This window comes from Staurois parvus, unplaced genomic scaffold (genome assembly GCF_062004578.1).
Source record: "Staurois parvus isolate SC_StPar_1 unplaced genomic scaffold, SC_StPar_1.0 ptg000454l, whole genome shotgun sequence".
Lineage (NCBI taxonomy): Eukaryota > Metazoa > Chordata > Amphibia > Anura > Ranidae > Staurois > Staurois parvus.
In genome coordinates, this window is record NW_028318250.1 from 9,082,930 (window position 1) to 9,092,951 (window position 10,022).

At 44.3% G+C, this 10,022-nt stretch overlaps 1 pseudogene; it reads left to right on the forward strand.

Annotated features, from left to right (window-relative positions):
• Window positions 1-9,014: 9,014 nt before the first annotated feature.
• LOC149453039 (U2 spliceosomal RNA) lies at window positions 9,015-9,129 on the forward strand (annotated as a pseudogene).
• Window positions 9,130-10,022: the final 893 nt, after the last annotated feature.

A 10,022-nucleotide genomic window follows, 5' to 3' on the forward strand; every position in this document is an offset into this window, starting at 1 on the left:
GATGGTCTGAGCAGCTTCATGGATAACAGAATGAAACATACCCTGGAAAGCCACAGTTAGAGAAAGAAAGTGAATCTGAGTAGTGGCTGTCAGGCAGTACAGACAGTTCTCAGTACACCTTCCATACAGTCATCCTCCTGTAACCCTGGAATACACTTGTTGGTTCAATGGCCACCCCTGCACACTCCCTCACCCTTTGGCTGCCTTCAAATGTATCTGCAATGGTGGGTTTGTCCATCTCTGTCAAGAGCGTCCTGCAGGCTCTCTGTTTTTACTTACCTACCCACGGTCCCATTTTACTGCTGCCTTCTGCTAGAACTATAGTGCTCATGTCTGGAAGGAGATTACTTGGCCTGAATAAGCAGTAAAGTAGCTGAAGTTAGAGGCTGCATGAGAACTCCAGCACCGGCCCACATTGCTATTAAAATCCAAGGACAGTCCTGTGGATTTTGTGGCCTGTTGGGAGGTATAAACTCATATTAGTGGGGAGACTTCTTCAGATTTAGATGTTTTAAAAGCCTACACAGGAACAGACCTGTTTCTCAACCCACAGCCGCAACTTAGAGCTCCAGCACAAAGATGTCCTTCAAGTATCCTTTAAGTTTAACCTTCCTACCAATCTCGCAAAACAGGACAGAGAATCTTTCCAGAATCACTGGGAAGACCTGCATTCTTCAAAAGTGTAACCCCCCCGTTCAGGCCCCTTACAAATATTCATCTTTCACAAATCTTATTTCAGTAAAATTAGGCCTGATTAGATGCCATGAGTTACAGCGCTTTTATTTTAACTCCAGTCTTCGCACTGTCTTTTGGAAAAAGTATGCAGATTGCTGGATAGGAAGGACTAGGGATAACAAATAGAGGTCTTCTTATTTCTCTAAAGTCTTTAACAAAATGAGTGAAGACTAATGGAGAAGTCAGAAATCATTTAAAAAAAATTAAAATGTAAAATGAAAACATTATTGTGTGGCAGTATCTTTTTTGTACAGTATGTGCACCATACACGAGTGTTGAAAGATTAAATAAGATGTGCATCAGCAGCTCTGTAGGAATGTGGTAGGATGCCCAGTGAAGCTGTTGAAGTGAATTGGCACTGTCAGCCCAAGCTGATGCTACAGTCAGTATTCATTACAGCACAGGCAAAACAAGTACGTTGCTAAACTTTCTGTGTATTGATCCATATAGGTTCATACAGGGCAACATTTATACTCCTCCTAAGCAATATTGTATGGAAAATGACATCCTAGCATTGTCCTTAAAAGGTAAGTGCAGTGTCCTCCTGATCTCATTTGGTAATAGAGGTTAAAATTGTAGCTTTGAGTAAAAAAATATTTCACTGCCCAGTGCTAGCACGTTTCCTAATGTTCTAACATTCTATATATTCTGGCCATACAAAAATTTTTCAGCAAGAATCTTGATTGCAATGTTTGGTACACATACTCCAAAATGCTAAAACATGTGAAGCACCCACCTAGTTTAGCTAGGGGGAGCTAGAGCCTTTACTGTTAGTGAGATTAGAGAGGCTCTGTAGACCAGGCCATCTGGAAGTTCCCCCTGCTCTAGGGCTTATGGAGGAGGACCCTGTAGGCAGTGGGTGGATCTGAAGAGTGGCTGATTGCACTTTTGAAGGATCCTAGCCAATCCCCCACAAGAGGTTGGCAAGTGGCTGGACACCCTTAAAAGTCTTCGAGCCTGCTGAGTTGCAGGAGAGTGGAGAATTGGAGGGAGAGTTCAGGTGGAAGATGTGAGTCTGAAGGAAGGAGGCTGCGAGGAGGCCCAGTGGGATGGGTCCTACCTGAAAGCCTAGAGCTGGAAAGGAGGAAAGCTCGGAACACATTGGCTCCCTGAAAGAAGATCACCTGTATGGCAGGGAAGGAGAGGCCCAGCTGATAAGCCTGGTAGCAGCCACCAACCCACAAGCGGTACAGGAGAGGATTTGAGTGAGTACACCTACACACCCTGGGAAGTAGCACTCAAGTGGAAAAGCAGATTACCCACCTATCAGTGACTGTTCGTCTCTTAAAGGGATCCTCTTACGTTTCCGGAAGTGCTTCAGCGGCCATTTTGGGTTCTGGTACACGCGGCTGTTCCTATCCCTAAGGACTTCCACTTACCACCATTGGAGGTGGCTATTAGACTTTCCTTTTCCCATGTGGATGCCGATTGTAGTCTTCTTTTTCTCCCATTATGAATGCCGATTTCAGCCTTCTTTTATGTAAGTTGGATAAATAAATTGTGTTTTTACTTTACCATAATACTGACCCCTGATCTGTTTATGAGGTCTGTGAAAGAGTATCCTGTGAAGTATATGGCATTTTGAAGAAGTTCCATCCCACCTATGGATATTTTGCTGGTTGTTTTTACCTTAGGGTAATTATGCATTTTTACCTTATCGTTGGCAGTGGGACCACTTTCATCTAGTTTTATTTTTCACCTTGTGTGCAGTATACCCTATGGGTATATGGATTTTTGTGTGTAATATTTTTATATTATATTTTATTTTAGTTTAGTTTTGATTTGTTTATTTTATTTGAGTTATTTTTACTTATTTTATTTATTAGTTTCCTATTTTTATTGTTATTTATTTAAGTTTATATATATTTATATATTTTTTTTTTCTTCTCTCCTGTCTCCACGATTGCTGTGGCACTTGATTGATTTTGCATGTAGCAAGAGTGGCACATTTTCTGTTATCCAAAGATAATGATTAGTTTAAGTAGTTTAAGTATGATTAGTTAAAGATTAGTTTTTGTTCTATTTGAGGTTTATGAAGAATTTTTGGAATCCATTATCGACCCCTCTGGAATCAAGATACATAGATCTGCTTTGAGCATTATTTTCACGTTTTCACATGGTGCAGGACTATGTTTTTGGACTGATAAGTTTTTACCAATACTTATTTATTTATGTTACTTATTGGTGATTCTATATTCAAGTCTGCTGTATTATATAGCTTTCCTCATTCATGGCCAAAATAAACGTTTTTGGATTAATCCATATATTTTTTCAACTCCTAGATGCACATGTTGGTCAAAACTTCTCAAAACAGATTTTCTGTAGACCTGAGGGAGCACTAGCTGTCTCCTTCAAGGATGATCATGGAACAAATGTACCCTATACAAAAGTTCATTGATTATTTTGAGTTCATCTCATTCCTTTACTAGTTGCTGACCACAGGTAGCTGAATGACGCCCTCCCAAAACGCGCTCTCCTGCACTTCCCCGGGGGTGCATGCCCGGCGATCTCCATGATCGTTGTGTCCTACAGACACAGCTGATCACGTGATGTGGTAAAAGGTCAATCACAGCGGCCTTTTACCACATGATCAGCCGTGTCCAATGACAGGCTGATCACCAGGAAATGCAATTGCTGGTTCTCGGCTGCACTTTCCTCATGCTGTCAGCCTCAGCCTGTAGGCAGTCCCCTTCCCACTGGACCCCCTCCCAGTCTCCTGCATCTCAGCCTTCTCTACATATTTCACCCGAACTTTCCTGCTGCTGAGCAGGCTCAGTCACGCTTAAAGGCTGCCCTGGCCCCATGCCAAGCCTTCTGCTTGGGAATTGAGTCCTCCAAGTGTGCAGGCCAGCCCCTCCCCACCCCCACACACTGCTTCAGTAATCTTCTCCAAAATTCTAAAGCGGGGGGGGGGGGGGGGTTATCAGGGAACTGACCTGCAGAGCCTCTCAGTCCTGACTCAGATTTGACCCTGCTGACTATTTCCCCTGGCTGCTAGTCAATCTTTCTAATTAATCAGCAACTAGCTCCCCCTGGCTATTTAGAGGGGTGATACACTCACAAAATTGCCACATTTTGGGAAGCAAACATCCCAAGACATTTTAAGAAGCATAGTGAGTCTTTTAAAGACTTAATTTTTTTACCACTAGTTTTTGGAAAATACAGAAAGAAATTGAAAATATGTTTTTGCACAAAGTTGTCAGTTTTATAAAATATTTCTTGTAGACAGTATGGACATACTTAGAATTACACCCCACACATTCTGCTACTCCTTCTCAATATGGGAATATGCCACATGTGTGAGACTTTTTCACTTTTTGTACTGATTATATACCGGATATTGTATCATGCTTATCACACAAATCAAATAATTATTTAACAGCTGATGTACTGTACTCAAATGGTCACCTCTACTCGTGTGGTCAGGTAATATAGCTTAGTGTATCATCACCTATAGCAGTCCCAGTCCCTATAAGATGAGCAAGCCTAGGCTACTGGTACATGGCTGCCCCCAGGAATGTCATGTTCACTGAGCAGGAAGTACAGAAAACAGAAGAAAGGAAGAACAAAAGAATCACTGTTATTCCAAGAGTGGAGTTGTCCACAGGGGATGGCTGGCACTGGTGTCTCACAGGAACATAGTTAGTGGGAAGTGCAGATGGGTCAGTCCAGACCACAGGCAGAGACATGGTCAAGAAACAGGCAATGGATTGGTTCAGACAACAGGCAGAAACGTGGTCAATAAACAGGCCAGGGTCAGTACAGGAAGCAGGCAACACTGCACTGGTGTGGCAGTGATCAGAAATATTGTTGTTGACTGCACTGGTCTGGTGAGACTGGGGACTGGAGTGGCATTAATCAAGAACACTACTGTTGACTTACACTGGGCAGGGGACACTGGGGCTCGTGTGGCAACAATTAGGGACACAGTTGCTGGCTCACACTGGTGTGAATTCACTGTGATTGGTGTGACAGTGATCAGAGACACTATAACTGGTGTGGCAGTGATCAGGGACCATGTGACTGGCTTGTTGGCGATCAGGGACACAGTGGGTGGCACTGATTGGCAGCACAAATATATATATATATATTATTTCTATCTGACAGTTCTCAACTGCATTCATGAAGCCATTGACAACTACTGTGAGAGCTGTAATTTGCTACAGCTGTCACATGGTACAAGGAGGTGGTGCTTGTCCCTGTACCATGTGATTACTGTGACCAGTCAAATGAGATAATGGTAGTTCTCAATGGCTGTATGAATGACAGCCATGTTTACTACTGGTACTACTGGACATGTGTTCGCTGTGATTGATCAAAGCGATCACATGGCACCGACACTCGATACTTTGATTGTGGACACAGTGGTCAGAGGATCGTGCCGCTACATGCCCCTGTTGGTTCTCATAAGGTGCAGTTTTGGGAGGACATTCAGGTACGTTCTCCCAAATCAATGCTTGTCCCGTCTGGCCGTTTATTTACAGTGGCCAACTGGGAAGTGGTAATAGGGCATAAAGGGCAAAAATAAAATATACAATTCCAAATAACAAATAACATGCTTGGAGGATGCCTTAAAGGACAAATTTGAAAGACCCTCTTCCTGCTGTACAGTGTTACATAGTTATCTAGTAGGTCAGGTTGAATAAAGACACCAGTCCATCCAGTTCAACCTGTGTGGGTGTGTGTGTGCTCATGTCAAAGATCATGTCCCATATCTCTGTATATTGTGTTCACCAAGATGCCCATCCTAGAGTTTTTTTTAAACTATCAATACTTCCTTCTCACACCACCGATTGAGGAAGTGAGTTCCACATCCTTATCGCCCTGACAATAAAAAAACCCCTATGCAGCTTAAGGCTAAACCGCTTCTCCAGTTTCATTGAGTGACCCTATGTCTTCTTATATTCCCTGAGACTGAATAGTTGATACCACCAAGGTATTTGTATATTGCTATGAGTTATGGTTTAGAAGTTCAAATCGAACGTAAGTTCAACTCAAACTATTCACCCACTGCGCCCTACAATGCAGTGCGTTTTCACAATGCAATGTGATTGACCTGCGGTCAGGTGCAATGCTTTGGCCAATTACAGCACAATTTCTGTGGAGCTAGCGGTCACCACTAGCTCTACCCAATTGTTTACATCTGACTGGCAAATGTCAAATTGTGGCGAGTACTCGGCGAGTGCAGACGGGTCAACGGGTGTCGTTTTTTTCTTTAATTTCGGTGAGTCGGCATCATTGTGACTACGCTGGACACCATGACTGACAATGGATTGCAATGATGGAACCATTTTTTTTTTTTTTTTTTTACTAGTAAAGGACTTTTGTTTCTTGTTCAATAAAGGATTTTTTCAAAAGACTGGTCTTCTTTTTTTTAACTAAATTTAACCCTTTAGTGAATGGGTAGGGGTACTCATTCACAAGGGGGGAAGTATCAGGGTGCCCCCTTATTTAAAGGGGTACCCTGATGCTAATGAGCTCTCCTGCCCGCAGCCAATGGGCCAGGGTTGTGGGGAAGAGACCCTTGCCCCCATGGGCATGGGGACACTGTGCCAAAAAAAAATGTCCCCGAAGTAGATCCAATGTCAATCACGATGCCCGCCGCTACCACCAACCCGAAAAAAGATGCTGACTTCTGTCATCTGACAGCTGCACCGGGATGACAGTTCTTAAATGCTGTGATGACTTTACTTGTGATGTCATCATGCACTGTGATTGGTCAGGTGCATTGCTTTGGCCAATCACAAAGCTCTGTCAAGCACAGTGCATTGTGGGACAAGGCAGGTGAATAGCCTGTCGACCACTCTTACCAATCGTGTGTTCAGTGAACACATGAACGGCCCATGTTTGACACGAACATGAAGCCCATCACTACTGATTACTACTAATGATATCATTTTCATCAGCAAAATTTGGATATTGTCCCTTATCATCCCCTCCAATAACTTACATACTATTGATGCTAGACTGACAGGCCTGTAGTTTCCAGGAATATATCTCTGTTCTTTTTAAATATTGGTACCACGCTAGCCCTATGCCAGGTACCATTCCTGTCAGAATGCTGTCCATAAAAATTAGGAACAGCGGTCTGGCTATAACCTGACTGAGTTCTCTGAGGATTCTCAGGTGTATGCCATCTGGTCCTTGTGATTTATTTGCATTAAGATTTTCAAGGCTTTTTTTTTTTTTAGCTGTTCTGTGACTGCATTTATATTTTGCCAATCCATTCACCCCGAGTTTAGGTATTATGGTTACAGCACCCTCTGACTTTCGCTTACTGCTGGCTATTGCTTCCTCTGATCCCTCCTTACCCAATGCCTAGTTTAAAATCTCCTCAAACGTTTTGGCCATCCTCTCCCCCAACAGAGCTGCACCCTCCCCATTAAGGTAAAATCCGTCCCTACTATAGAGCCAGTAAATGACTGGGAAGTTAGCCCATTTCTCTCTTCAAGGAACGTATGCATGGAGAAAGATGTGCACTGGGTCGTGTCACCAATCCTGTTGGACATTCTACCCTCTTACCTAATGGGGATATTCCTGGAAAAAAATGTTTTTTTTGCTCCCTCTTCTGCTATATACAATTTGTTGTTAACTCACAGTACTCAAAATAACTCCAAAAATTACTAACAGTACTTCAAGTTACTCCAGATTACTCCCAGCACTCTGAGTGCTCCGAAATCGTTCTCAGTACTCCGAGTTACTCCAAAATTGCTCCCAGTGCTCTGAGTTATTCCAAAAACACTCCCAATACTCCAAGTTACTCCAGTAACACTCCCAGTACTCTCAGTTACTCCAAAAACACTCCCAGTACTCTGAGTTGCTAAAAAAAAAAACACTCACAGTACTTCCAGTTACTCCAAAAATACTCCTAATACCCCCAGTTAATCCAAAACACTCCCAGTACTCCAACAACACTCTCAGTACTCAAAATTACTCTTAAATTACTCCCAGTACTTCAAGTTATTGCAGGATTAAGAAAAAGAAAAGAAAGTTATCAGCTCAACTTGCCAGCCAGCTTGTCAACAACCGAATTAACCTGTCTAACAGTATGCATTAAAAATGGGGGTTTAGTTAGCACACATTTGCGAATACATACGTAAGCCAGAGAGCCACGTCATGGCACCCCGATATTCTGTAGTCGTAACTCTACAAATTTTGAGAGCCCCCATAGTAAAGGCACTCCTGTGACTTTAAAGAGGGGTGGGCTCCCTCAGGTTCACCTGCCCTTGTTCTATCCATTAAATACATGTGCCTCTACTATGGGAGCTCTAAAAATTTGTAGAGAAAATGTGTGCTAACTAAACCCCCGTTTTTAACGCATACTGTTAGACAGGTTAATTCGGTTGTTGGCAAGCTGGCTGGCAAGTTGAGCTGAGTACTTTCTTTTCTTTTTCTTGACATGTGTTGCCCGTTCATGTGTTCCTTGTTGCAAAAGCCAGTTATAGACTGGGGCAGTGGCCATTTTTTGTATTATTGCAGAATTACTCTCAGAACTCCAGTGGTACACTCAATACTTCACTTTACTTACATTGCCTCATATTTGCCACTGACTTAGTACCGCTCCCACACACACCACGTGCCTGCAGCTCCACCTGTCAGTTTGTGCGCAGCTCTTGTCTTTTTGGCGGCACTTCTCATAACAGTGTCCTCATGCCCTCCTGTCGCTCCTCCTGTCAGTGTAATTTGCCCCCCCCCCGTACAGTGCTGGCCACTCTTCTGTCACATCTCCCTGCTGTCCAGCCTCTCATGTCACTGCTTCCTGCAGTCCCCCTGTCTGTCCCGACTCCCACACCCGCTCTCATTAATCCAACTGCTCCTCACTCTCATCTGGGTCACTCCTGTCACTGCTCCTGTGTCCTCCTGTGTGTCTCCTCTCTCAGCATTCTCTGGCTGCTCCTCCGGGCCACTCCTGCCACTGCTCCTGCATCTTCCTGTGTGTCTCTCTGCCTTGGTGCTGGTCCTCTCTGTCCCCCCTCCAATCTCCTCTGCCTCTCTCCTCTGCAGGCACACTGTGGCTTGCAGCGTGCCTCTCCCGTGGCATACCTCCAAGTGTGCAGCTTGTTTTAATTTTTTTTTTCCAATGATAGATGTCCCGATACCACTGTACCATTACAGTAAAATGCAATTTAGCCCTAAAAACGAACAGACATTATAAACTAGATTCACCTGCTGTAGCCATGAGTTGGATTTGCCGCTAAGTTAGGTTCACCAGTATTCGCTAAAACCCTTTATCAATTGAACCTGGGCAGATTCACTCATTCCTAAGTACCAGTATTATTATCGCTTCTCGGCCTTTTGGCTAAGATCAAGTGTAGTATCTGTTCTTATCAGTGTCCAGTGGGGGTGCTCCCGACCATTCTAGTTTACGGGGATGGTTGTTGTATAGTACCCTCACTGGTATGATGGGGGTCCGGAAGGCTAGTACCGGAGGGACAGAAACCAGGGAGCGCCATGATTCGTTCTGGGGCCTTGGGAGTAATTCCTCTGGGGAGACTGGAAAGACCCAGTACCTCCTGATCTGAACATGCTACCTTGGTCTGGCCAGGGGCTGGGGAGGCAAAAAGTCCGCAAACTCAGTGCCCCCTGAGGAGACGCGCTCAGGGGTGTCACTAGTAACACTTGGGTGTGGGACCCCACGGTGTGAAGATGACACTTGGCCACTGTTTTTACACATCTTTTTGCACAGCGCCCTAAGGACCAGGCCTTTTGGCTAAGTCCAGGGCAATTTTTGCTACGGGCCTCAGGGCCTGGTCTGTGCACATTTCGGCACGGTACCATTTTTTATTATTTTCTTACTTTTCTTATTTATTTATTTATTATCACTCCCACGTTTGTCACTTTTTCTTTGCCTTATGTGTGTGTTTTCACGGATGGAGGGTGTGGGTCCTCGGGCCTAACCTGAAGTCTAGGGGGAGGATGTGTGGCCATACGGTTCCTTCCTCCCCTGATCCCTAGGGGGTTTTCTCTTCGGGAGAACCCCCTCGCCTAGTACTGGATGTCTGGCTTCGGCTGGGCATAAGGAACGGTGGTCCACCAGGCCTTTTGGCCAGGAGGACCAAACGGGAACCTTGTCCCTGTCAGGAGCTTCGTGCCCCGGGGGATCAGGCGAACGGTCCAACCCTTTCGGGGGTAGGACAAACACACCCCTAAGTGCACGTTTTTCGTGTGGTGTTTTGCACTTTTTTGCGGACACTTACGGGTTTTTCGATATAGTTGCACGTTTGCGGACTTAAAAAAAAAAAAAAAAAAACCAGTATTATTTTCACAGAAATAGGGATGGGGCAGTT